Source organism: Mesoplodon densirostris, chromosome 9 (assembly GCF_025265405.1).
Source record: "Mesoplodon densirostris isolate mMesDen1 chromosome 9, mMesDen1 primary haplotype, whole genome shotgun sequence".
In the NCBI taxonomy this organism is placed as follows: Eukaryota; Metazoa; Chordata; class Mammalia; order Artiodactyla; family Ziphiidae; genus Mesoplodon; species Mesoplodon densirostris.
The window spans coordinates 52,327,647-52,353,878 of NC_082669.1; the positions used below are offsets into that span (position 1 = coordinate 52,327,647).

The 26,232-nt window shown below is 39.9% G+C and overlaps 1 long non-coding RNA gene across 1 annotated transcript; it reads left to right on the forward strand.

Moving 5' to 3' along the window:
* Positions 1-35: 35 nt before the first annotated feature.
* On the forward strand, positions 36-24,829 carry LOC132496264 (uncharacterized). Its single transcript, XR_009533386.1, has 3 exons — positions 36-347; positions 953-1,026; positions 24,455-24,829. It is a non-coding gene; the product is annotated as an uncharacterized LOC132496264 (long non-coding RNA).
* The last annotated feature ends 1,403 nt before the right edge of the window (positions 24,830-26,232 follow it).

Here is a 26,232-nt window from a genome sequence, read left to right on the forward strand (position 1 = left end):
GAAGGGGTCTGGGAAGTCGCGTTTTCTCTGGGCGATAGTCGCAACTCTCTTGTGGCTCCTCGCTGGCGGCCTCCGGCTTCCTGATCCTGCTCTAGGGTTTTGCGTTAGCTTGCGGACCTTGAGAGGAGTTAAAAGCAGTGAGGACCGAGACTGCGGATACCTGAGGGATCTTTGTCTGAGGGACAGGCTCTTACCCTGCAGGAGTCTTATGGCCTCTAACCTGCTCTTAAACAGTTCTTTTTACCCCTGTTATGCCCCCCTCCCGACTCTCTTTACTCAGTATCTCTCTGGCCTTAATGAAAGGAAATACGGCAAGATAGATACGCGAACTGTTGTTGCATAACCAGGTATGTGAACCCGCAGGGGCTGAAAACCCAATTAGTGATACCACAAAGCCTCCTGAAGGCACACGTGGTCTTTTGGTTCTGTCATTACTTCACTGCTGTCAGGCAATGGCCGGAAGAGCTTCCTCGAATCCTTGCAAAACCTCACCCCCCCCCCTTTAGTTGGCAAAGGGACTTTGTATCAGAGAACTGTTTTCGGATTAGAGCGAGGAGTCCTGGAGCGATTGAGGCAACCCCACAGCAGTCAGGAGGTGGGGTAAGGTCTTGACTTTATTGGTGTTAACCGTCATTTACAAGGCCTAGCCTGAGGGTGAGAAAGCTACCCTGCTTCCTTTAAATGCCCTCCTCAGCAGTTCTTTAGTGCCTTGGCCTCTGGGCTGGAATCTTGGTTCCCTCCACCTATTAGCTGTGTAACCTTGGCAAGTTACTTAACATGTCCGGGAGAAATAATAACGTTAGTAAGGTATTGTTGTTGTCCACCCCCCTTTAATTTGTTTACATTCAGCTTTAGTGTAGTTTAGCAGTATATGCGATTAATAAATCCGAAAGAATCTTCCAAAAGAGTTTTAAAACATCTAGATTCTTATCCAAACCTCTCATTTTTTCAGATGAGAAAGCTGAGATCAGAAAGATAAACTGAGAAACCCGTTCTGGAAGAGAAGTGCAAGTATCTGATGTCCAGGTTAGTGCTCTTTCCTGGGCCCATGCCTCCAGACTTCTCTCTTGGATCCTTACCTCCATCATTTTGTTTCTTTCCCAGCCTCACCCCCTTTTCTTCCACAGCCACTGTGAAACAGGGAAAAGAGACCCTTCAGAGGTCAAAGTGTTCCAACTAGAAAGCAAAATAAAACACCTCAGGATTCTTATTTTAATTTTATTAATATTTATAATGAACAAGGAATAATATTTTTCCAGTGAGCAAAGATAAGAAATCCTTCCAAGGATAAGCTCAGATACAGCATGTCTAAGATAATTTTCTTAGTGGCAAGAAGGTATGTTGATACAAACAACACCAGATCAAATCAGCCCCTCCTACCCTTCTGGGTATTTTTGAAAATAGCTATTATTTTCATGAAAACAATACATACTTATTCAAATACAAAAAAAAATTTTCCAAATCCCATAATTCAGAGGTAACCATTTTTAAAAGTTCATGTTATACTCATCCAGACATCTCTAAGAATAAAAAATACATAAAGATATATAAATACAATGTATGATAAACTGGATTTCATTATGTACACAGTTCTTTTCTCACTGAACAATATATGATGAATAACATCATTTCTAAAAGTTGCATAATGTCCATTAAGTGGATGTACTACCATTTATCTAACCAGTATTCTATTGATTCATTTCTGTTTTTTTCCCAAATGTTTACTATTTTAAACAATTCTGTGATGAGCTGCTTAATGCATGTACCTTTGCACAACTGTGCAGCTGTCACCTTGAATAAATTCCTGGAAATGACATTCATGTCAGCCAATTTTTCTTCATTATCAACTAGAAAAAAGAAAGTGTGATTACTTTGAATATAATTTATATGTGAGACTCAAAATGACCAGACTCTCCCATCTGAAACACAGATAAACCTTGGACAGTATGTTTGTCTGTCCGGTGTGGTGTTTCAGTAATGTATGTCAAAGCTCCTTGGAGCAGAATAATGTGTGTCAAGGCTCCTTGGAGCAGGGTGATAGACACTGATAGTTGATTAAACCCTTTCTTTCTTACTAGCAGAACTCTGATTTTTTTCAGGGTGACAGTGTGTCCAGTTAAAAATATTTACTTCCTCAGTCTTTAATAAGCAATGGTTTAGCCATGTGACCTGTCAGCAAAATGAAAGTAGATGTTGCTAGGAGAGGCTCAAAGTTTTATGGAAGAAATTTCCTGTTAGCCGTTGGACCTATACCTGTCCTTTATCTTACCTGGAACAGTGACATGATGCTAGAGGTGGAGCAGCCCTATTTCAACCGCGAGAACAAGATAATAGCATAGGAAGCCAGAGTGGCCTGGGTTCATGATTGCTTTGGAGGGTAAGCTTACCCAGCTCTGGACTGCCCACTTCTGGATTTGTTGTTATGTGAGGGAAAATAAATTCCTCCTCTTTAAGGTCTTGTTGTTTGGGTTTTCCGTTATAAGCACTGAATGAAAGTCCTAATTGATAGAAAAAGATAGGAAAAGTCATTATTTATTTAGCACTACATGTAGAATTTTTTAATAGACAGGGGAAGATGAAAATGGGGGCACAAAATGGAAACAAGCAATGACAAAAAAACACTCTCTAATAAACTTAGTTTTCCTTTAAATACCCAAATATTACAATTAGATTAACAAATCTTTTTGTAATAATTAGATTAAATTCTATAAATTAAATTATATTTACTGGTATAGTAGTTTTCAAATATGTTCACAGGTTCTTTCATACTTCTTTCAAAAGTGAAGCTTAATTCCCCTCACCTAGAGTTTGGACTGTACCTAGTGACTTGTTCTCATGAAGAGAATATAGAAATGCTGTAGTGTGACTTCTTAGAGGAGACTACAAAACATATGCCAGCTTTCTTCTTGCTCTCTCTCTGGGATTGCTCGCTGGGGAAAGGTAGTTATGTCATAAGGACACTCAGCAACTTATAGAGTGGCCCATGTTATGAATAATTAAGGCTCCAGCCAGTTAGGAACTGAGGACTCCTGGAAACAGCCATGTGAGTGAATTTGGAAGCAGATCCTCCAGCCCTAGTCAAGCCTTCAGATGACTGCATCCCTTGTCAGTATCTTTATTGTACCCAAAGAGAGTTTGTGAGCCAGAGCCACTCAACTAAGCCACTCCCAAATTCCAGGCCCTCAGAAACTGTACAATAATAAATGTTTGTTGTTTCAAGCCACTAAGTTTTGGGATAATTTGTTGTGCAGCAAAGATAATGACGATAGCTGGGTATAACAGAGCCTACCTAGCACAATGCCTGACACGTTTGTAGGTATTATTTGTTGCTTGAATGAGTAAACAGTTGAATCAATATATCTTTTTCACTTAAAGGGTAACATACAATGCTGGTATTATTTTTGTTCCCTGACACCTGTGTTATGTAAGGTTTTTCTGACATGATCATAGGGAGATCAATTGTGAATCTTACTGAGATCTGAACATTGACAATCCTGGAAGAAACATATAGTGAATAAAGCAATGGAACCCTTGAGACATGAATACTGCTCCCAGTTTTATCAGTGATTAGCTGAGAAGCAAGTCACCTAAGCCTTCTAAATCTCAGTTTCACTATCCATAAATTGGGGGAAATAATCCTCACTGGCCTCAAAAGGTAGTCAGTGTGATTATATGTGACAGTGTCATTCTTTTAATTACATTAGGTTTGTAATGTCTATCCTACTTTTTTTTTTAATTAGTTAATTTATTTTTGGCTGCGTTGGGTCTTCATTGCTGCTTGTGGGATTTCTCTAGTTGCGATGAGCGGGGGCTACTCTTCCTTGCAGTGCATGGGCTTCTCATTGTAATGGCTTCTCTTGTTGCGGAACATGGGCTCTAGGTGTGTGGGCTTCAGTAGTTGTGGCGTGTGGGCTTCAGTATTTGTGGCATGTGGGCTCAGTAGTTGTGGCTTGCGGGCTCTAGAGCGCAGGCTCAGTAGTTGTGGTGCATGGGCTTAATTGCTCCACGGCATGTGGGATCTTCCCGGACCAGGGCTCGAACCTGTGTCCCCTGCATTGGCAGGTGGATTCTTAACCACTGTGCCACCGGGGAAGCCCTGTCCTTTTTTATTTTTAAGCAATTGAGTATTAAATATTTTAGGTGTGTATAACATTGATTTTTCTTTCAAGAAGTGAAAACTAATAACTGATTTTACTGTGTACCTTTGTAAAATATTAGCATCATTCATAGTAAGCAGTTAGGATTTAAGAGTATGGCAGGATGGTAAGTTATTATATGTCAGATCTCATTTTATTAGCCTGTTGAAATATGATTGCACTTTAAAAAGAATACATAATTATGACTGGCTCCTTTCTCTTTTCAGGACTTAATTTGTAATTATGGTTGGGTGTGTGCCCCTCTTTATGGATGGTTGGGTTTGTGCCCCTCTTTATGGTAACAGTGGTAGTTAAACATACTTAGTAACAAACATACATTTAACCAATAATTTGGTCTGAGTGTAAGCATTTATTCTAGAGCAAAATTACACCCAGAGCAAGAAAATAAATGGTAGAATACACGTCTTTCTCTTTCAGAGAGGAAGACTTGGGCACAAAAGGGAAGGCTTTATATAATGGAACATCAGAGGTAAAGAATATGCAATTAGAGACAATGCATAATTTGGTGGTGTGACTAACTCCAGAGATAAATATATGAGGATGAGTAAGACAGAGCTTCAGTGTAAGATTCAAGTCTTGATAATGTAGTGGATGAATTATCGAAACTTCCTAGTTTTGTTGTATTTTCTTTCTTGTTCTCTGCTGTTCAGGTGTGACTCTAAATCAGTTGAAACTACTGACTCCTCTAGAGATCAGATTATTTGTGATTTTAGTTGACCCTGTCTACCTCCCATCGTTATTCACTTGAATAGGAAGAAGAAACGTAGAAAAAAAGAGAGAGAGCTTTTTTTTCTGGAGATAGTGTGCTTTTCAACGGAGCTTCTCATCTCATATTGAAACTTCCTGCCAGGTTACAGTATTTTCATTCTGTGGAACCTAAGAGAGCATTTTCCAAACAGTTTTTATTCCTTGCAGCTACATCTTCACAAAATCAACCAAGATTTTGAGACAGGTGGAAAGGCTAGTGTTACTTTCTGGATTGACTGACACATGAAGGGGATAAAGGTGGAGAACGGAGCAGAGGGGGAGATAAAGTAAAAAGGAAAGTCTGGGAAATACTTTTAATCTCAAGGGAAGAAGACTCAGCATGACTCACAACATGTTAGTTTGAAAGCAGAGACTGCCTTGTGAGCACTGAGGAACCAGAGAATACTCAACTTAGAAGGTTGGGCTCCCTGGGGTTACCCTGCGTTTCTCTAGTTTCCTGGAATAAGACTCAGAATATTCCTTAATTATATTCCCTGGTGGCTCAACAAAAGCAGAAAACATTTGTTGTAAGTGGAGTAGGTGATGCTTTAAAATCCGTAAGCAGTAAATTATTTATAAATGTGTTTGTTACCTCTGTGATTGTAAAGAACTGACTTACAAATTTTAGCTGCATAACGTGACACAATTTTTTTCTTCTTTCTTTTAAGTTGTATTTAAATGTTTTTAAATCTAAGAATGGATTGGGGTAGATATTTTGTTGGGTTTCTGTCCATCATCTATTGAGAAGCACTCTATTCCTCTTCCTTTTTCCTCCAGTTCCCATCTAGAGATTTGGTCCTCACAGCCATGTTTATATGATAGGACCCTTCTCCCTTCTTGATTGGATAGAGTTTGATCCTTGAAGGAATCTGAATCAATCACATTCTCTCCTCTGAGAATTTAGAATTGGAAGAGAGGTCTTAGTTTCTCTCTATTGAACACTGAAACTGTAAACCAAACAGGGGCTTGTAACCCAAACGTGTGAACCCAAGATAAGGGGAACTCATTGTACAGGGAGAGAGAAAAATGAAACAGACTATCTGAGAAGAGAAACGACCCTGAGCTTTGGTGATCTCACAGAAACAGAGAAAGGGGAGAGTGTCATTTTTTAGCTTCTCACAGACTTTTCATGACACCCGTCCTGCAAATGGCCCGACTACTCTTGAGTTCCATGAATCCCTCCACTGTATTCTTATATTAAGTTACACTTGTTATTGTTAAGTTAGTTTGAGTGGGTAATTTTTCCATTCTTTAGAGTGCATTTCATCACTTCAGTTAAGAGCGATCTAAATAGTTTTTTTCATTTATAAGAAGTAAAAAGCATTTTGAAAGCTTTGGTCTGAGGAATAACATAAAACTTATGAAAAACTCAAAAGCTTCAGTCTTTTGAATAAAAAGCAAAATGGCAGAGTAGGAAGCTTCCCACTCTTGTTCTCCCGCAGAAACAGTCAGAATCAATTTTTGAGAACTCTGGAAAACAGTTGAAAGTTTACAGCAACCAAATGAGCACTGAATCAAGGCACTTCAAAATAGTAGGAAGGGCTGCTTTTGCCTTTTGAGGTGGTCCGCACTCTGTAGAGTTTGTTTCTCCCAGGGCCTCTTGCCTTCTGAGATGACCCACACTCTGTCTGTGGCATGTGTATCTCCCTAAAGAAATCTGGTTTCCTGCTTAGTTCTCAGTGCAGAGCCTTCTTGCCTGCCTGCTTATATCCTTCACAAGTGTCCTATATTAATAAATCTACTTCTTGCTTATCCCTTTGCCTCTCGCTGAATTCCTTCTGTGCTGAGACTTAAAGAACCCAAGTTGCATTGAGTCCTGAGACCAGGTGTGTGGTTCCAGCTGGGAGATTGTGGGTTCAAGTCCAATCTGGAGTGCAGCTGGGTTCGAGTCCCATCTGAGGTGTGATTGGGCTCAGAGTCCCAATCTGAGATGTGTGGTTTCACCTTTGGAAGGCCACATAAGAAATTGGAAAGAGTGGCTGCCTCCAGAGAGGTGACCAGTTCCCCAACCAGAGATTGAACCTGTGCCCTTGGCAGTGACAGCACAGAGTCCTAACCACTGGACCTCCAGGGAATTCCGTAAAATTTTATAATTTAGTTTATTCATAAGTAATAGAAAAAACTTTGATATCTGTAATGTACATTATGTGGCAAAGTTTATCAGCCCAGCTATTTACCAATCAAATTGATTTTCTTCTATCTTTATTTTATGAAGTGTTCTGCCCATTAAATTCAAAATAGCTGTGAAAAAAAAGTAGGAAGATCCTGTAGTGATTTACTTGTCCTTCTACTACCTCTACCCCTGCATGGGGACAGTCTTATAAAATGTCAGTTGTCTTAAAGTGGCAACAGTCTTAAAGCAGCAGTGGTCATAAAGCTGTTGCAGTCATAAAAAGGCAGCTATCTTAGAACGGCAACAGCCCGTGTTTCCACTGTGGGACTGTTTCCGTTCTGAAGGGAACAAAGCTGACCCTGTTCACACATTGTTGTAAAATCTGTTCTAATCTGTTGGGGGGTGCTGTGCAATGAATTGTGTCCCCCAAAACTCATATGTTGAAGCACTAATCCTCAATGTGACTGTGAGGCCTGTGAGGAGGTGATAAAGGTTAAATGAGGCAATAAGAGTGAGACTCTCATTCAATAGATTTAGTGCCCTGTAAGAAGAAGAGACACCAGAACCCGTTCTCTCTCTTTCTCTCCATCATGTGAGGACACAGTGAGAAGGCAAACTAAATTGGCAGGTACCTTGATTTTTGAATTTCTAGCCTCCAGAACTGTGAGAGGGAAATTTCTGTTATCTAAGCTCTCCAGGCTGTGGTATTTTGTTACAGCCGCCCAAGCAGACTAATATGGGGACAACCTAAAGGACGGATGCTAGGTGTTCCACTCTGTCTCCCCTAATTCAGAACTCAGGAGAAAGAGCTTGAAAATACTTCAAGCCAAATTAACAAGCCTCAGACACTTGGGGCAGAGATTATGGTTGAAACATACAGTAGACTGTCTAAGGCAAAAACTGGGGAGAGTTTCTTTGGGAAATTAGGACATTTAAAAGCAACTATGTATACGTGGGGATTTAGAAAGCTGTGTACATGCCCAGGGTAAGATACATGCTCAGAAAACACCTGAGAAGACCCTAAGCTTTTCCTTAGGCTGATCCCTTGGCACAATGCAAGCCTGGCAAGTTGAAGATCAGGGCCAATTTGCCAAGACTTGTAGGTTCCTAGCTTTCAGAGAAATTTCTATCTAAACACCAGCTGAACACAAGCTAAGGAACAGAGACTAATGACCACATTGACAAAGAATGCAGTCTTTGCAGTAGTAGTTTGGAAACAACATTGAACAAACTGACTGCTACAGACTTCAACAACCAAAAAGTAGGAAGCCCTGTGAGAGGGAGAGAATCTGACTTCCAGGTACCATACTACAATAGAAACTAAATAGTTTTCATCAAAAAAATCACAAGGCATACAAAGAAACAAGAAAGTATAGCTCTTTCCAAGGAATGAAATAAAGAGGTAGAAATCATCTCTGAGGAAGTCCAGACATTGGAATTACTAGACAGAGATTTTAAAACAACTGTGTTAAATATGCTCAAAGAACTAATGGAAAACATGGACAAAGAACTAAATGAAATGAGGAAAAGGATGTATGAACAAAATTAGAATATCAATAAAAAGAATTATAAAAAGGAACTAAAGGGCTTCTCCGGTGGTGCCGTGGTTGAGAGTCCGCCTGCCGATGCAAGGGACGTGGGTTCGTGCCCCGGTCTGGGAAGATCCCACGTGCCGCGGAGAGGCTGGGCCCGTGAGCCATGGCCGCTGGGCCTGCGCGTCCGGAGCCTGTGCTCCGCAACGGGAGAGGCCACAGCAGTGAGAAGCCCACATACTGCAAAAAAAAAAGGAACTAAGGAGAAATTCTGGAGCTGAAGACTACAATAGCCACAACTTGGACAAACTTGGCTTTACAACAAACCAGCTTTTTATGCAGAAGACTCCCATTGGGTGATGACATTCCTTAACTCAGATCATAACATTTGTCATGGTTTAGTGTGGTTTAGTGGAAAGATCTTGGACTTTGAAGTAAGATTGATGTGTTTGAATTATAGCTATAAATAAAAATAACAATGACTAACATTACTAACTAAAGTAGAGAAAGCTCTAAGAAGGAAGAACTCAGAGTTTAGGACTTGTCACATAATGTCTGCTACTTACTTGCTATTATATTAGGCACTGTACTAAAGAGTTAACTAACTGATTTATTTTAATCTTCATACCAGCTCTCTGAAGTAGGTGTTATCAACCTTATTAACTGACAAAGAAACTAATCTTAGAGATTAAGCACTTGTAAGTAGTATAACAAGGATTCCAACCCAGTTTTTAAAAACTGCTTTATTGAGGAATAAGTGACATGAAATAACTATATATGCATAAGGTGTGTATATAATATGGTATTTTGACAGATGTATACACCGACGAAACCATCACCACAATCGAGATAGTGAACATATCTATTGCCCCCAAAAGTTTTCTCCTGCCACTCCCCACCCCACCCCATCTCCAAGCAACCACTATTCTACTTTCTGTCACTATGGATTAGTTTGCATTTTCTAGAGTTACATAAATGGAGTCGTACAATGTGTGCTCTTTTTTATCTGGCTTTTTTCACTCAGCATAATTACTTTGAAATGAAGCCATATTGCATATATCAGTAGTTCATTTCTTTTTATTGCTGAGTAGTATTCCACTATAAGAATATACCACAATTTGTGTATCCATTCACTTGCTGATGGACCTTTAACCCAATCTGACCTTAAACCGATGCAGCACTCTCTTCGGCTCCCTCACTTACCATGTGGTCTTGGGAAACCTAATTATTCTCTCTGAGGCTCAGTTTTTCTCATTGTAAAATGGCAGTAATGTGTTTTTTTGCCACAGGATTGTTATGAGTAAATCAGATAACATGTGAAAGCACTTAGTACTGTGCCTGGCACACAGTAGGTACTTATAAATATCATTCATCTTTCCCCAGGAAAGAAAAATCTCCAGGAAGGGAATAAGGAAAAAAATATAGCAGTACATGCTTTTCTGGCTCTTTCTTCCTGTATTTTCACCTCATTCTTGAAGATTTCTCACTTTAATTTCCCCTGCTTGCATTTCATCTACACCCCATGAATATGATGTTCCCCTTTTCTCTCTGACCCAAATATGGACACAGACTCTTTCTTTTCCCCAAAACATGACTGAAATAGAGTGATATTTTCACAAAAATTAAGGGATAAATTAAAGGGGTCTAATTAAATAAAACTAAGCAGTGTAAAAATAGTCAAGTCTCCTAGATGCCTGCTCCCATTCCAAATAATCCCAGCAAAATAAGTCAGAAAGCTTTTTGTTTTCAATTTTTATTTTGACATAATTTCAGACTTTACAGAAAAGTTGCAAAAATAGTACAAAGAAACTTCATACAACTTTTTCCTTGATTATTGTTTCAAAATTTTAACAACTCGAAATATTTTCTTATACTTCTGCCTCCAAAATTTAGGCTGAGTGGCTTGACAGAAAATACTCAATTAACTCAATATGGTAATAAATATAACAACAATACCAATTCTAAAAATTGCTTACTGAACCTGATAAGTGCCAATCTACTCAGTGTTGAACTTGGACTATCACCTACTCCTAATCCTATTACTATTATTACATTCATCTAATAGATGAAGATATTGACACATAGTTTTAGAGTCTTGCCCAAGGTCACACAGATAGAAATCTTGTCCTGTTGAATGCAAATGAAACCAACAAGATTCCTGAAGCATGTTTTTAATGCGAATCTTTTAAATGAAGTATCTACAAGCTACAGCCTTTTGGCTAAATCCAGCCCCTAAAAGAGCTTTATTTAGTCCCAGATCTGCTTGTGCAAGGATCACCATCCTCTTATACAGATGAGTGGGCACAACCGGGTCTTCACTCCTTCCTAACCTGGCTTCTGTCTTTCAGTTATCTGGCCATCTTCTCTCACTGACTACTGTGATTTCTTGTCCTGCTCACAAAAACACCAGCCTGACTCTAAGTTCCAACTTCCCAAACACCATTTGGTCCTTCTAGTGAGGGTCTCAGGTCTATAGGAAATACTTAAGCGCCCAATAAAGTTGACGGGCAAGGTTAATCTTCACCAAGTGGGGGCATTTCTGGGGCATTTTATGATGACTCACTCCAGACATATTAAATGATAAAAACAATACTGTGCGTGTGATCAAAGGCAGCAAACCTGAGGTGGACGTAGTGATGCATTGCTCTGATCTCCCTTCAGGACTAAAAGAATTATTCCCCTAGCTATTGGGAGTGCTGCCAACAGACAACCCTCAGCTGCCAACCCTCTCAGGGAATTGCCTCGGGTGCAGCTACCTGCCTTAACTCAAGACCACACCTTCTTTCAGGGCACCCACATCCAGTGACTAATTAGCACAGGGGTGTAAAAACCAGCCTCCCAACCTCAACCTGTAATATACTTTAGGTACTTCCACCGTCAGAGTTCCCCATGGGGTTGACTAAGGCCTTTGTTAAGACTACATCATAGTTCAGTGTCTCCTTCTGTCCAGTCTTGCTTCTTTCTCTTCCTTTTCACAGGCATTAATCTCAAAAAGTACTCCCTAATAAGCTGTATGTATTCTGATCTCTGTTTCAGAATTTTTTCTCTGGGGAACCCAGCATATGACAAAACCTAAAGCAAGGACATGTCCAAAAATGTGTAGTAGCTACAGGGATTATATCAGAGAAACCAGTCCCTGAGAACAATGTTAGCAGATGACAAAGGGAAAGCAGAATTCTTTCCTTCTGTTTGGGCAGAACTGTCTCTATATACAAACACAGCACTAGTCAGAAGAAGCAATTAGTATTGAAAGAAAAATAATGAGCCATAATATATAAGCAATTTAAATAGAGTTTAAGCAACTGTAAGAGCATTATCAGTCAAGATCGCATTCCTTATTCCCATGTACATTAGACTTTGGTCAAGGATATAAATGATAAGGGGAAAAGACAGGGGTAGGGGTTAAGGATGGAAACTGGAGGCTGGTAAGTAGGAAGATAACACTTTATAGTTGAAACCTGAAAGATCTAGATGTAAATTGAAGATGGTATACAAAAACAGAATAGAAAGAAACTTCTAGAGTTCAGAAGAACCAGAACTCTAGTTCTGTGAGGAGACCAGAATTTGTACTCTGTATAAAATGTGGAGAGGTTCTAGGGGCAAGAAGCATGCCCATGTGGGGCAGGAAAGAGTTGAAGGATAGAATAAAGATGAGGAAAGTTAACTAGTTTTGCTTCTCATGTGCAAATGGCCATTTATTGTGTTGTTGGTTTTTATCTTTGAAGTACAGACACATCCCCCAATTTATTAACATGAGTGAGTACAAAGCTCCCTAGAGTGTGAGAAAGGAAATGAGAAAAGAGACTGTGCTCCAGCTTACCAAGCTCCCAGCTGACTGAAAGGCCTGTTCCCTTTTCTGCCATTATATGTTAAGTATGTTTCTATGAACTGTTGTGATACTGTTTTAACATTGTTTCTTTAGAAAAATGCATCCATACTTCAAGTTGGATCACCTTAAAATGAGTTTTTGAAATACACCTCACACAGAGATAGGGGACTTCTGGTTTGCTAACATTAACGGTCTAGATGCAGATAAATAAAATTCAGATGGTAAAACAGTGACTTGCCAAAGGCATCATGATCAAATTAAGCTAAGATTAAAAGTTCATGCACCTTCATTCAGTCTGTAAAACTTCTTTTTCTCTAAGGAGCATTTGTCTTGAAGAGATTATTGGGGAGGGGGGCCAGAGGAGAAGGAACAAACTACCATAATCCAATGAACAGACCACTTTCTTTTCTTTCTCTCTCCCTCTTCTCCTTTGCATTTCTATTTCTCTTCCAATCTATTTCTTTCCTCCTCCCTCTCTTCCTCTTCCTCTGTTTGGTTGGGGGGCAGATGGGGATTTTGTTTTTCTCTTCTCCTTTTTCTTTGTTTTCTGGTCTTTCACTGCTCTCAGTATTTGGCCTGGCTCTTTTGATTTTCTAGTCCTTATTTTTATACCTGCCACTCCTAGTAGAGAAAGGAATGTCACTATTACTATCTTTTTTTTTTTTTTTTTTTTTGCAGTACGCGTGCCTCTCGCTGTTGTGGCCTCTACCGTTGCGGAGCACAGGCTCCGGACGTGCAGGCTCAGCGGCCATGGCTCACGGGCCTAGCCGCTCCGCGGCATGTGGGATCTTCCCGAACCAGGGCACGAACCCGTGTCCCCTGCATCAGCAGGCGGACTCTCAACCACTGCGCCACCAGGGAAGCCCTACTATCATTTTTTAAAAAAACGTTTACGTTCTTAACTCTTTCTGGCTCTGTGCTAAGCATTATAAAAAAGGAAATTGTGTAGACAGTGTGTGACTTCCAAAAATATAATCTATTGTGAATTCCAGCTGTGATTTTATAATACCCTCATGATTCTTGACTTTTGTTGGTTTGTTTCTCAGTCCCATTAAAAATCTGGTGATAGCAATGAATTGCCTCCTTCCAAAAATGTGTAAGTCACAAATATACCCAATTTGCATGCAATTTCAGAAGGTGCAAAAACTCCCTGAACCCCTTAGGAGTTTATGACCTCATATCAAGAACCCTACTGTTGTCTCAACACATTTACAAATATCACACAATTTGAGATAGGAGTGGTATCTTAAAACATAATCCATTTTAATCCACTTCATTAAGAAAATCAATAGGCTATATATAACAGCCATTTTTTGTGGTTGCAGAGGTAAAAGGGGAAGAAATGTTTTCAAATTACAAGTATATTATAACATTATCCAAAAGGAAAAAACACTTATTGAGTACTGCCTACTGTATACATACCAATTTCCTACATGATACAGCTGTTGTAAAAATTATATGTCTACATATATTACATGTCTACAAATACACTACTATGTACATATGTATTATATATGTATACAACATATGTGCTTGTATAATATATATAGCATATATGTTAAATTTTCACAACAGCTGTATTATGTAGGCCTCATCAGATAGGGAAATTGAGCTCAGTGAGGTCAAATAGCTAATTCAGGTCACCTGCTAGTGAACAATAGCTGAGTATTCTAACCCACATCTAACTCCAGCGCCCCCTTGGAGGATGATTTCTTATTTATCTTTTCTACTTAACACAAAACTTAGCACATAGGAGGTACTCATGGAAGGTTGAATGTTGATTGAATTAAACTGGACAGGGTCAAGTACAGAGCCCTGTAGTAGATTCCTGGAGACTAGAGACTGCTCTCCCCACTGCCACCCCCCATTTAATTTCATTTCTTTAGAGAAAAGGAATGGGGCATTCTAATAAGTTCTGAAGAGTAGAGGGGAGTCTACAAAATCGCAGAGAAATGTAGTAATTTTCCTCTGTTCATCAGAGAAATATGTTTCCAGCAGTGTGAGGGTAACAGGCTTGAATGTGCCAGTTTTCATTTGGAAGGAGTGTACTGCAAAGTTAATGCAATATTAAGTTGAGGAAACCATTTTCAATTTAGTGAGTCCTTTGAATATTAAAGGAAGCATCCTAACTGAGGCTCCTGAAATATAAAGAACAATTTGAAACATGCCTAGGAGGAAAACACAGCAATTTTAGCATAAGGAAGTTCTCAAATGAAGTCTAATTTTAAAGGAAAAAGAATCTCATTGATTGAAGAAATTGTTTAGAACATATATGTACATATTCTGAGGCTAGCTAATGAAGGAAGCCATAATTTGAAGAGAGTTGGTGAGAAAATGAAAGTAATATCAGAATGTGGGCACCTCTTAGACAGAGGCTGATTATACTTTAAAAGAATGTTTTGGAAAGCTAATAAACACTCAACTAAGTTGAACAGAAAATACATCAAAAGTAACTATAATCTTAGAAGCCAGTCAAGACAACAGAGTAATGGAGAATCAGTGACTGTTTCCTTGATTTAAAAATAAGCCCCTCTGTGGGACTTCCCTGGTGACGCATTGGTTAAGAATCTGCCTGCCAGTGCAGAGGACATGGGAAGATCTTTCTGGTCCGGGAAGATCCCACATGCTGTGGAGCAACTAAGCCTGTGTGCCACAATTACTGAGCCTGTACTCTAGAGCCTGTGAGCCACAACTACTGAGCCCACGTGCCACAACTACTGAAGCCGGTGAGCCCTAGAGCCCACACGCCACAACTACTGAGCCCACTTGCTGCAACAACTGAAGCCCACGCGCCTAGATCCCATGCTCTGCAACAAGAGAAGCCACCACAATGAGAAGCCCATGCACTGCAACGAAGAGTAGCCCCCGCTCGCCACAACTAGAGAAAGCCTGCGTGCAGCAACAAAGACCCAACAGAGCCAAAAATAAAAAAATAAATAAAATAAAAATAAAAATAAGTAAGCCCATCTTGACTTCAGGTCAGGGCAAGATCATGATGTATAGTTTCTGAATTTTTCCAATCTTTTCCTAAAAATATAGTAAATAACTAGAATAGCAAAAGAAAAATTCTACTCACAACATCCTCCAGAAGACCAACCAACACACCCCCATGAACCTCAGAACACCAGTGGGTGTTGCTTCACCCAAACCACAGATGATGTAGGACCCATACAGGACATGCCTAGGTTTAGCAGCTATGCAGAACTAGTGGAGTAGAAAGAAAAAGTTTTAATGGTTCTATGAACATTGCAGTTCAACAACTGCCAACAAATCCTCAAAAAGAGAAAGTCCCTCCTTGAATGGGATTTTCAGCAAGTGAATATTGTGAGAATAACAGTGAAAAGGAGAAGGTTCCAGACTCTGGTTATGGGTGAGTGGAATAAAAGGTACACAGCTACACACTAAGGGACTATGGAGAGATCAGAAGATACTGCAGTGACTTAAGTGCTCAAAGAACTGAGAAAGATCTAATAAAAACTCCTTTCCTAAGGAAAATGCTACTGTGAAAAGAATTCAGATTGATCAGGACAGGAACTCTGAGGGCAAAGAGAGAAAAGGATCAAACTCTTTGGGGAGAGGTAGGACTCCAGAGAAGGCAGAGCTCAGAAAATGGGTATAACTACACAGAGTGGTTATTTAAATATATATTTGTGTATCTGTCTGTCTATCATCTATCTTTGTGATAACAATAGAGGAGAGAGCTCCTAAGCAGTAAAGATAAGAAAGGTACCATGGTGCCTCTCAATCCCCTACAAGGGAACCACTTTCTAAAAGCACAGTACACTCAAATTGTTTATATGTGAACAACAGAAAAGAATATTGTCAAAAATCAAACATACTATTATTTTTTTAAAAATGGACTAAATAATGCATTCCAGAAAATATACAATCAAAAAGCAGATAAAAACTAAATAATATAACAGAATTATCTAAAAGAACTTAGGAAAACAATAAAAACTATAAAAGAACAGGACCTCCCTGGTGGCACAGTGGTTAAGAATCCACCTGCCAATGCAGGGGACATGGGTTTGAGCCCTGGTCTAGGAAGATCCCACATGCCGTGGAGCATCTAAGCCCATGCGCCAAAACTACTGAGCCTAAGCTCTAGAGCCTGCGAGCCACAGCTACTGAGCCCACACACCACAACTACTGAAGCCCACGTGCCTAGAGCATGTGCTCCACAGCAAGAGAAGCCAGCACAATGAGAAGCCCACACACCACAACGAAGAGTAGCCCCCGCTCGCCGCAGCTAGAAAAAGCCTGTGCGTGCAGCCACGAAGACCCAACATGGCCAAAAATGAATAAATAAATAAATAAAATTAAAAGACAGACAACATTTAAAAAAACTATAAAGAATGGCATTGGGCCTCCCTGGTGGCGCAAGTGGTTGAGAGTCCGCCTGCCGATGCAGGGGATACGGGTTCGTGCCCCGGTCTGGGAGGATCCCATATGCCGCGGAGCGGCTGGGCCCGTGAGCCATGGCCGCTGAGCCTGAGCGTCCGGAGCCTGCGCGTCCGGAGCCTGTGCTCCGCAACGGGGGAGGCCACAACAGTGAGAGGCCCGCATACCGCAAAAAAAAAAAAAAAAAAAAAAAAAAAAAAAGAATGGCATGTATTAGAATTAGGAAACTCAGAATTTAGAAGGCTAAACATCAGTTGGAGATGGATATGATTCAAAACTGAGCTTAAGTCATTGTAAGGGCTGGTGTGTTTCCAGTTTACCCTTCCTTACTCATAAAATGTGTCCCTTTTTGGTCCCAATTGAGATTTATACATCCCCTCTTCCCTGCATGGCTAAGAACTCCAATTTTCCTCCAGTCCTTTGAAACTATCAAAAGTTTTGCTCAAATTCTCATCTTTTCAGCTACTGTTCTCATATAGGCAAATATCTCAAGGCTGAAAGCAATGCCACGTACCAGGCTCTGGGATTCCCTTATTTTCTGGATAAAATCCCCATAAATCCTCACTTCCTGAGTGAGGATTCTTCAAATACCTTCACGTTATTCTGAAACAACCTAGTCCACCATTGTCAGAAACAGAATTTGGGAAATAAAGTTGACAAAGGAGGAGAAAGAAAAAAGGAAAAAAAAAAGGATTCGAAAGAAAAAATACAGAAGACAGGAAAAGAAGATTCAACATAAGTACAATTTATGTTGGAGGGGGAAAATAAAAGCAATAGAACAAAACAAATACAAAAATCCATAATGCAAGGTTTTCTTAAAATTAAAAAAAATCGAACATCTGTATTGAAAGAGCACACCATCCATGGTCCATTGGAAAATGAACCCAGAATTGTCAACACCAATACATTACTCTGGTAAGACTGGACAACAAAGAAAAAACTCTGGATGTTCAGGCACAAAGATCAAGTCACTTATAAAGGAAAAATAAAATCATATATTCATCAGATTGATCCACAGCATAGGACAGTAGGGAAACATATTTAAGATAACCAAGGAAAGAAAATATCAAACAGTGATTTTTATACATACCCAAACTTGCTTTTAAGTATAAAAGTTACAGAAAAACAAAGCAGTTGTGAACATGCACGAACTCATGGAATGTTGCTCCTTGAGAAATCTACCTAGAAAACCATCTTCAGACAACCAACAGATCATAAGAGATGCTTCAGCTAAGTGTCAGGCACATAATAACTTGCCAATAAATGTTAATTTAACAAATGGATAGATATATGGATACATGGGTTAAAGAATAAACTTACGTATTTCAGGATATACCTGAGGGAAAAGGAAAGGGTCATCCATATTACTAGTTACCAGAGAGCTAGGAATACGAAGTCAAAGAATCTTAGTTCTGAGGAAATTTTTTTAGATCAAGATGAATAAACCGTGTCAAAGATTTGCCCAAGACGCACAAATGGACCATGGATGAGCCAGGAAATAGATCCAGAGTTTTCTGATGCTTGGTGAAGTTCTCTTTAAAAACTCATGCACGAGGACTTCCCTGGTGGTCCAGTGGCTAAGACTTTGCACTCCCAATGTAGGGGGCCTGGGTTCTATCCCTGGTCAGGGATCTAGATCCCACATGCCACACTAAGAGTTCACATGCTGCAACTAAAAAATCCCACATGCTACAACTAAAAGATCCCTTGCGCTGCAACTAAGACCGGGTGCAGCCAAATAAATAAATAAAATAAAAACTCATTCACTGGGCTTCCCTGGTGGTGCGGTGGTTGGGAGTCCGCCTGCCGATGCAGGGGACACTGATTCATGCCCCGGTCCGGGAGGATCCCGCATGCCGCAGAGCGGCTGGGCCCGCGTATCCAGAGCCTGTGCTCCGCAATGGGAGGGGCCACAACGGTGAGGGGCCCACATACCGCAAAAAAATAAAAACAAAAAAAACCTCATTCACTGACAAAGTGTAACCTTTAAATAGCATTATTCATTTTTTCCCCCAAAATAAACTAGTCCTGTTTTCTGTATCCCATAGTAAAATGTTTACTGAAAACTGGGCCACAACATTTTTTTCATCAACTTCAAAAATTTACAACAACAATTTATTTATTATAGAAAAATTAGGGGGCTTCCCTGGTGGTGCAGTGGTTGAGAGTCCGTCTGCCGATGCAGGGTACATGGGTTCGTGCCCCGGTCCGGGAAGATCCCACATGCCGTGGAGCCGCTAGGCCCATGAGCCGTGGCCGCAGAGCCTGTGCGTCCGGAGCCTGTGCTCCACAACTGGAGAGGCCACAACAGTGAGAGGCCCGCGTACCGCAAAAAAAAAAAAAGAAAAAAGAAAAAAAAGAAAAATTAGGGGAAAATTCACTTACAATCTCATCATCTTTACCTTTTATTTTCTTGAGCATTGCACGATTTCACGTCATTTAACATCATAGTGTAACTTTTGCCTGTCCCTAATTTATTCTCCCTTTATATTTGGTTGATATAAATCTTAAACTTGCCAAGCTGATTAGTTACAGCTCCTTGATACCTCTTGAAACCTGAAGGCAGTGTCATCAGATGGGGTTTTCATTGGGTGGGGAAAAAGAGGAAATGAGAGTGGGAGAGGACTGCTGTGTGCTGAGGAGAAAGTAGCCATGAGTAAGTAAACTGGAGGTAAATATGTTTGGCCTTATAGATCAGACCTCTCTCTTCCCCAGAGCCACATCCAGTTTTGGCATCTCCATATGGTATTGCCATGGTCCAACAGAGCTAGGGGGCCGCATTCATAGCAATGCCTAAGAGACATGGTGACCGGAGGCACTACGTAGCAGAGGGCAGCCCCAGGTGTTGCATATATGATGCAAAAGCAAGTAAGATCACATCTAGGAGAGCTTCTGCTGACAGAGCAGATTTTCAGATTTTGTTATGTCAGATATGTCCCCAATCCTAAATAAACCCCTTGGGGAGGAAATAAAAACTTTCTTGATTTTGTGATAGAGAGATAGGGGCCAAAGATATTTAGTTTGAATATTAATGTGTATTGTGTATCTAGTTATTGAACTAGTACAAATGGATTAGTCTCAGTTCATAGAATTAACTTAAAATTTTACTAATAGCAATAAATTTCTGATAGTAGACTGGGTTCTATTGGGTTCAATTCCCAGCTCTGTCACTAGCCACCAAGTCATTTAAGAAAGTTATTTCACCTCTCTAAGCCTCAGTTTTCTCATAAAATGTGAAAAGATAATAGTACCTAACTCATAGGGTTGTTGTGAGAACATCATGAAATAATGCATAAACATCACTTTAGTACAGACATTGGCATCTATTAATCCTTTTGTAAATGTTAGCTCTATTACTGTTAGTATCACTTCTAGGGGTCTAAAAAAGTGGTGAGTACCATCATAGAATATCTGACTAGTTTTTAATATAGCCACACCAAAAAGAGTGTTTTTACATTAGAGAGGAAGGCACACCCATACACACCCCCACACACTCACTGAGTATGGTGTAAATTACTTGTGATAATAATCATGATCTTTTCTCCAAACCAGGGGTTAGCAAACTCCAGCCCACCATCTGTTTTTGTGTGGCCCACAGCTTAGGAATGGTTCTTGCATTTTTAAATAGTTGGGGTGAAAAAAAAATAGAGTTAATAAATCTTGGCAGGATCAGCCCAGGATATCATTTATCAAGAAATAGAATAAAATTTTTGTTAAAGGCAGAAATTTCCCTATGGAGGATAGGGTCTTTCTATAGGAAATCTATTGGCAGTGACTAAGAATCTATAATGTAGTGGTTAAGAGCTCTGGGACCAAATTGCTCCACAAGCTTCAGTTTTCTTCTCTGTAAAATGGGAATATTAAGAACACTGTAGACATAGAATACAAACTTATGGTTACCAAAGGGGAAAGGCAGGGAGGGATAAATTAGGAATTTGGAATTAACAGATACACACTACTACATACAAAATAGATTTTTAAAAAAACCCACCTTGGAGGGATATAACAATCAAATTATGTAATGTATGCAAATTGCTTAACATACATTTTGACAGTTATGCCTTCAACAAATGTTAGCTGCTGTGGCTGCTACTGTTATTGGTATTATTATTACTACTACTACTATTATCTCACGCGAGAGATGTAAAGACCCCAGTTCTCCCTGACCTTTGGCTTCCTGTGGTTATTTGTACAATGGGTTTCAGCACTGTCTAATCCTTCAGGTGATGGTGGCTTTTCCTTCTATCCCGTCTCACTCCTCTGGGTGTTAAAGACCCTCTCTATCCAGGGGTTTTTGAAAGGAAGAGTGTCCAACAAAAGACCAGTACCTCCTGGTACACTGGCGTCTCTTTGGTAAATTTTTGCACTGTCTTCTTGGCTCTTCATTCTGTCTTGGTATCTGATATAAAATTATCATCATTATTATTGTTGTTGTTGTTATTTGATATCTTTGGTTCTTGACTCCACAGCCCAAAGTTCAGTCGTCTTCTACTCCACACCAGGCTCCCAGAACCCTTGCCTGAGTCTCATATGCCAGGGCCTTTTTAATTGGGATCATAAAAGAGCTGGGTCATGGAGTGTAATAAATAAGGGTTTTGGAATTGGGCAGATCGGGGTTCAAATTCGTGTACCACTGCTTGCTAGTTTTATAACTTGGGTCCATTACAAGACCTGTGAGACAATTTCAGTACATGTAAAATGGATAAGTTAATGTTCATCTCAGTGTGTTTTGAGGAGGATGAAAGAGGATAATGGATATGCCTGGTATAAAAAAAACCCTCAAATGTTAGTTTCCATCTATATTGTGTATATTTATTATTATTATTATTATTATTTTTTTGCGGTACACGGGCCTCTCACTGTTGTGGCCTTTCCCGTTGCGGAGCACAGGCTCCGGACGCGCAGGCTCAGCGGCCATGGCTCACGGGCTTAGCCGCTCCGCGGCATGTGGCATCCTCCCGGACCAGGGCACGAACCCGCGTCCCCTGCATCAGCAGGCAGACCCTCAACCACTGCGCCACCAGGGAAGCCCTATATTGTGTATATTTAAATTTGTGAGTTTATTATTTTTTTTATTATTATTATTTTTTTTGTGGTACGCGGGCCTCTCACTGTTGTGACCTCTCCCGTTGCGGAGCACAGGCTCCAGACGCGCAGGCTCAGCGGCCATGGCTCACGGGCCTAGCCACTCCGCAGCATGTGGGATCTTCCTGGACTGGGGCACGAACCCGTGTCCCCTGCATCGGCAGGCAGACTCTCAACCACTGAGCCACCAGGGAAGCCCTAAATTTGTGAGTTTAGATTTACATCTTTCCTTCCAGAGATATGCATAACAATGGTATCAAGTTTGTTTTACTGCCGTATTTGAATAGCAGAGATGATAGTTTTCTAGCTGATGTATATTGCTATTATGTAGGTAAGCCCCTGTTATCCCATTTTTTATTCCTCCTTAGGCAACTACTTTTCTTGGAACGATTTGTTTCTATGCACTTGACCTTGAGTCACTTTCTGATTTATTACTTAACATAACCATAAGCTTGTTTGATTACCTTTAATTAAGTTGTATCCATTCCTGACCATGGAAATTCCCTTGTTTCTTGGTCAGTGAAGTCCCACCTTTGCAGCTTTTAACAATTCAGTCAGCTTATTTTGCCCTTTGTAATAAATGTGGTACTTCTGTCTCCAAACTTCTCTTGGAAGAACCATCAATTAAAAATATGTTTCAGTGCAATTAGCATTTTAATAATAGTATCTATCTTTAAATATAGAAATGATTGATTCTTCCATTAGTAAGAAGCTCATTTATGTTGTAGCCTTCAACTGACATGAAAATTTAAAAAATCAATGTATTAGATTGTGACTACAAGCCTCCATCTAGGTATATACCCTCCTATGGCATTGCTATATAATTTATAATTGATTAAGCACTGTCTTCCTGATCATTCCTTAGGCCCTTGGTCAAAAATCAAATCTTCTCTCATTATTGTTTGTGTAAAAAATCTGATTCAATTATATCACTGATTTCCAGCACCATTTAAATTTCCAAAAGTGTTCAGATAACAGGATTAGCAAGGTGGTGGCCCACTGAAGAAGGGAGGGGCAGGTGACTAGGTGAGGAAAGGTAGAATCGTAGGTATTCACACACACACACACACACACACACACACACACACACACACACACACACACACACACACACACACACTCAGTGTTGAGAGTGGATAAAAGAAAGTCTTTGTCCTTCAAAGTTTCTAAATTCTGGGCCCTTTTATCCTCCAGGGAAGATAAACTGGCTTTTCTAAGTTCTGGGCCCTTACTCAAAGGCAGTGTAATTCTGTTTTCAGAGAAATAGGAGATCTTTTGTGCCCAAGGGCCTAAAGGAGAGGGGGTAGGGTGTCCTGGGGATTAGTTGAGACCCAGGAAGTGCATAATGAAAACACCTTCTGTGAGTGAGTATTGTTTCACAACCCATGTGGTGGCCAGATGAGGAGACCTGCCCATCCCTGTGTTCCTGGGGTCACTTCTAGGGGTAGAGGGATGTCTTCACCAGGCAGGAACCACATGAGGAGGGCCCCAGAAGTTTTATGCTTCCTTTGTAGGTTCTTCTATTGCACTGGTCCCTGTGACCCATCACACTCTAGAATGCTCACCAGCAAGCACCCTGGAGACTTGTGCTCACCAGGGACCACTGACAGCCCTGGTAGTCCTTCAACAAAGATTTATTGAGTACTTACTGTTTGCCAGGTTCTTGGTCTGGGGATAGACCTTTGAAAGGGGGGGATAAAACCTAAAAAGATTCATAATCGCTCTCCTTCTTTCTTATGCTGAATTTTCTTTCTTTATAGAACTCAAAACACTTTTTATATATCTTCTGTTTATTGTCTGTTTTGCTCCATTAGAATGCAAGGCTAAAGAGAACAGGAACTTTATCTTTTTTTTTTAATATTTATTTATTTGGTTGCACTGGGTCTTAGTCTTAGTTGTGGCAGGTGGGATCCTTAGTTGAGGCTCATGGGCTTCTTAGTTGTGGCTCGTTGTCTCCTTAGTTGTGGCTCGCCAGCTTCTTAGTTGTGGCATGTGAACTCTTAGTTGTGGCATGCACGTGGGATCTAGTTCCCTGACCAGGGATCGAACCTGGGCCCCTTGCATTGGAAGCACAGAGTCTTATCTACCACGCCACCAGGGAAGTCCCAGGAGCTTTATCTTGTTTATTGCTGTCTCCCCAATGTCTAGAACAGTGCCTGGCACATATTATGTATTTCACAAATATTTGCTGAAGGAATGATTGAATGAATCAATCCCATTGTTTTAGCCAACAAAAGTCAAGTAGCCTTGTATATTATTTTATCTTCTCTTTCTAAAGTACTCTCATACTTTTATACCTAAAATATTGTGTTTTCTGCTGCTTTTCCAAAAACTGCTTGTACTGCTGGGTCATTTCTAATCTGCAGAGCTGCAGTGAACATGTGAAGTAAGAAAGGAACACTGTGTACTTTGTAGAGTTTCTAGTCTAGTAGAGCCTTGTAGAGCCAGTTCTTTTATGAGAGTCCTTTTAGGAAAGATCTATGTAGTTTTATAATCTACTTAAATTTGTATCTATAATTGAAGCACAAAAAAAAAGTCTAATTTCTACATGAAAAGCAAACCCTTTTTTGGTTGTGTTTCTGTGTGATAGAAACAAGGAAGCAGTAGCCTCAGAAGCTTCCCAGCTACCTCTGCCCCACCACCACTGCTGTCATTCAGATGCTTCTTCCCCCTGCCCTTGCCTGAGGGAGGGGAGGAAGGAAGGGCGAAGGAAGGACAACGCAGAATTCCAGGAGGATCCTGTCAGCTGTCATCTTTGCCAATGAAATTTAAGATGCGTCATTTTCTGTTTCTACAGAAGGTTTTGCTGATTTTCTAGTAAAGCCTTCATTGATGTGCCAAAAAAAAAATTACGTAGACAACCCCAGTGACCACGTCTGTGACTTTTCTTTCATCAGATATCAATCACAGGCTTATTCAACTTAGCTAGCATGAACTTTTAATAAAATCTGTGTTAACAGGTTTCAAACATTTCATCACTTGGTGTTTATATATGGATTTTCTTTATAGTGTTCTTAAATCTTAATTTAAAAATGGGTGTTAACCTTTTTAGCATGCTGCAATTTTCTTTCTTTTCCTTTCTTATAGACCTATCATTTTCTGTGTTTTGCTCATTGAATAGCCCTCTTGACTCTTGAGATATATGATGCTTTTCTATTTTACCCAACCTTTTTTCTTCTTGTAGTAGCCCCTTAAAAACTTTTTTGATATAATCTACCTCTTCCAGAAGGTCAATACAGCATTCCTGATGAAAGAATGACATTTATAATGCTCAGTAACATTTTTAATGCTCAAATTTCTCTTGACTTACTAATGAAGAGCTTTAATTGCTTTTCCTTTTTCAACTTCTTAGGTTTTTTGTATCAATAAAAAAAAAACTTTGGGGGGGGATGGAATTTTATCATTATAAAGTGTACATGTACCTGCATCCTCCCCTAATTTTTTTCTTTTAAGTATTGCCTTACGGTTTCATTTCCCTCTTCCTTATCTATGTGATTAATGGTGAATACTCACTGATCCTTCATTATATACGAAAACTAAGGACTGTACTTGCCCTGTCTCTTTCCAGCCTCACCACAGTCCTATGAGATAGGTAATATTCTTAGATTTATTTTTCAGATAAGAAAACTGAGACTTGGAGAGCATCCCATCCAAAGTAGTAGAGTAGTTCTGGGAGGAGTTGAACTTTAAATCACTATGTATCTGACTCAAGACTCTGTACTCTTAACCAGCATACTATAATGCTTCTATATGATTGATGTCTGGGATAACTATGCCTTTCCAAGTCCATGGTTTCTTCAGTTTTCAATCCTGTCTTCACAGCAGTTTACATTTTCACAAAGGCAGCAAAACCTGCTGTTTCAGAGCAAGGCTCTGGAGCCAGATCAAGTGGATGCAAATCTAGGGCCACTACACACTAGCTGCATAATCTTGGGGCAACTGTTTAGCCTTTTGTGCCTCAGATTCCTAACCTGAAAGTAGGGAATAATAGTACCTACCTCATGGGGCTGTAATACTTAAATGAATCATTAATACACCTAGAGTGTTTAGAACAGTCCCTGGTATATGGTAAATAGCTAATATTGTTGCTTATTATTTATTTATTTATTACTTATTAATTCAACACACATACATACTTATTGAATGCTTTCCTCTGTTACTAATGCCAGGCATCATTAAATTCTGTATAGAGAGCGATTACCACAGAATCTTTCCTCAGGTGTTCATATCTAGTGGTGGATCCTAAAAAATGGTGATCATAAGGGGGGATAACCCATACTTAGAAAGATAGTCCAGATATTGGGCAGTCAATCTAAGTTCACTAAATTTGAGAGAAGTTGGTTAAGGAGTGGTGAAACGAGAATCTGT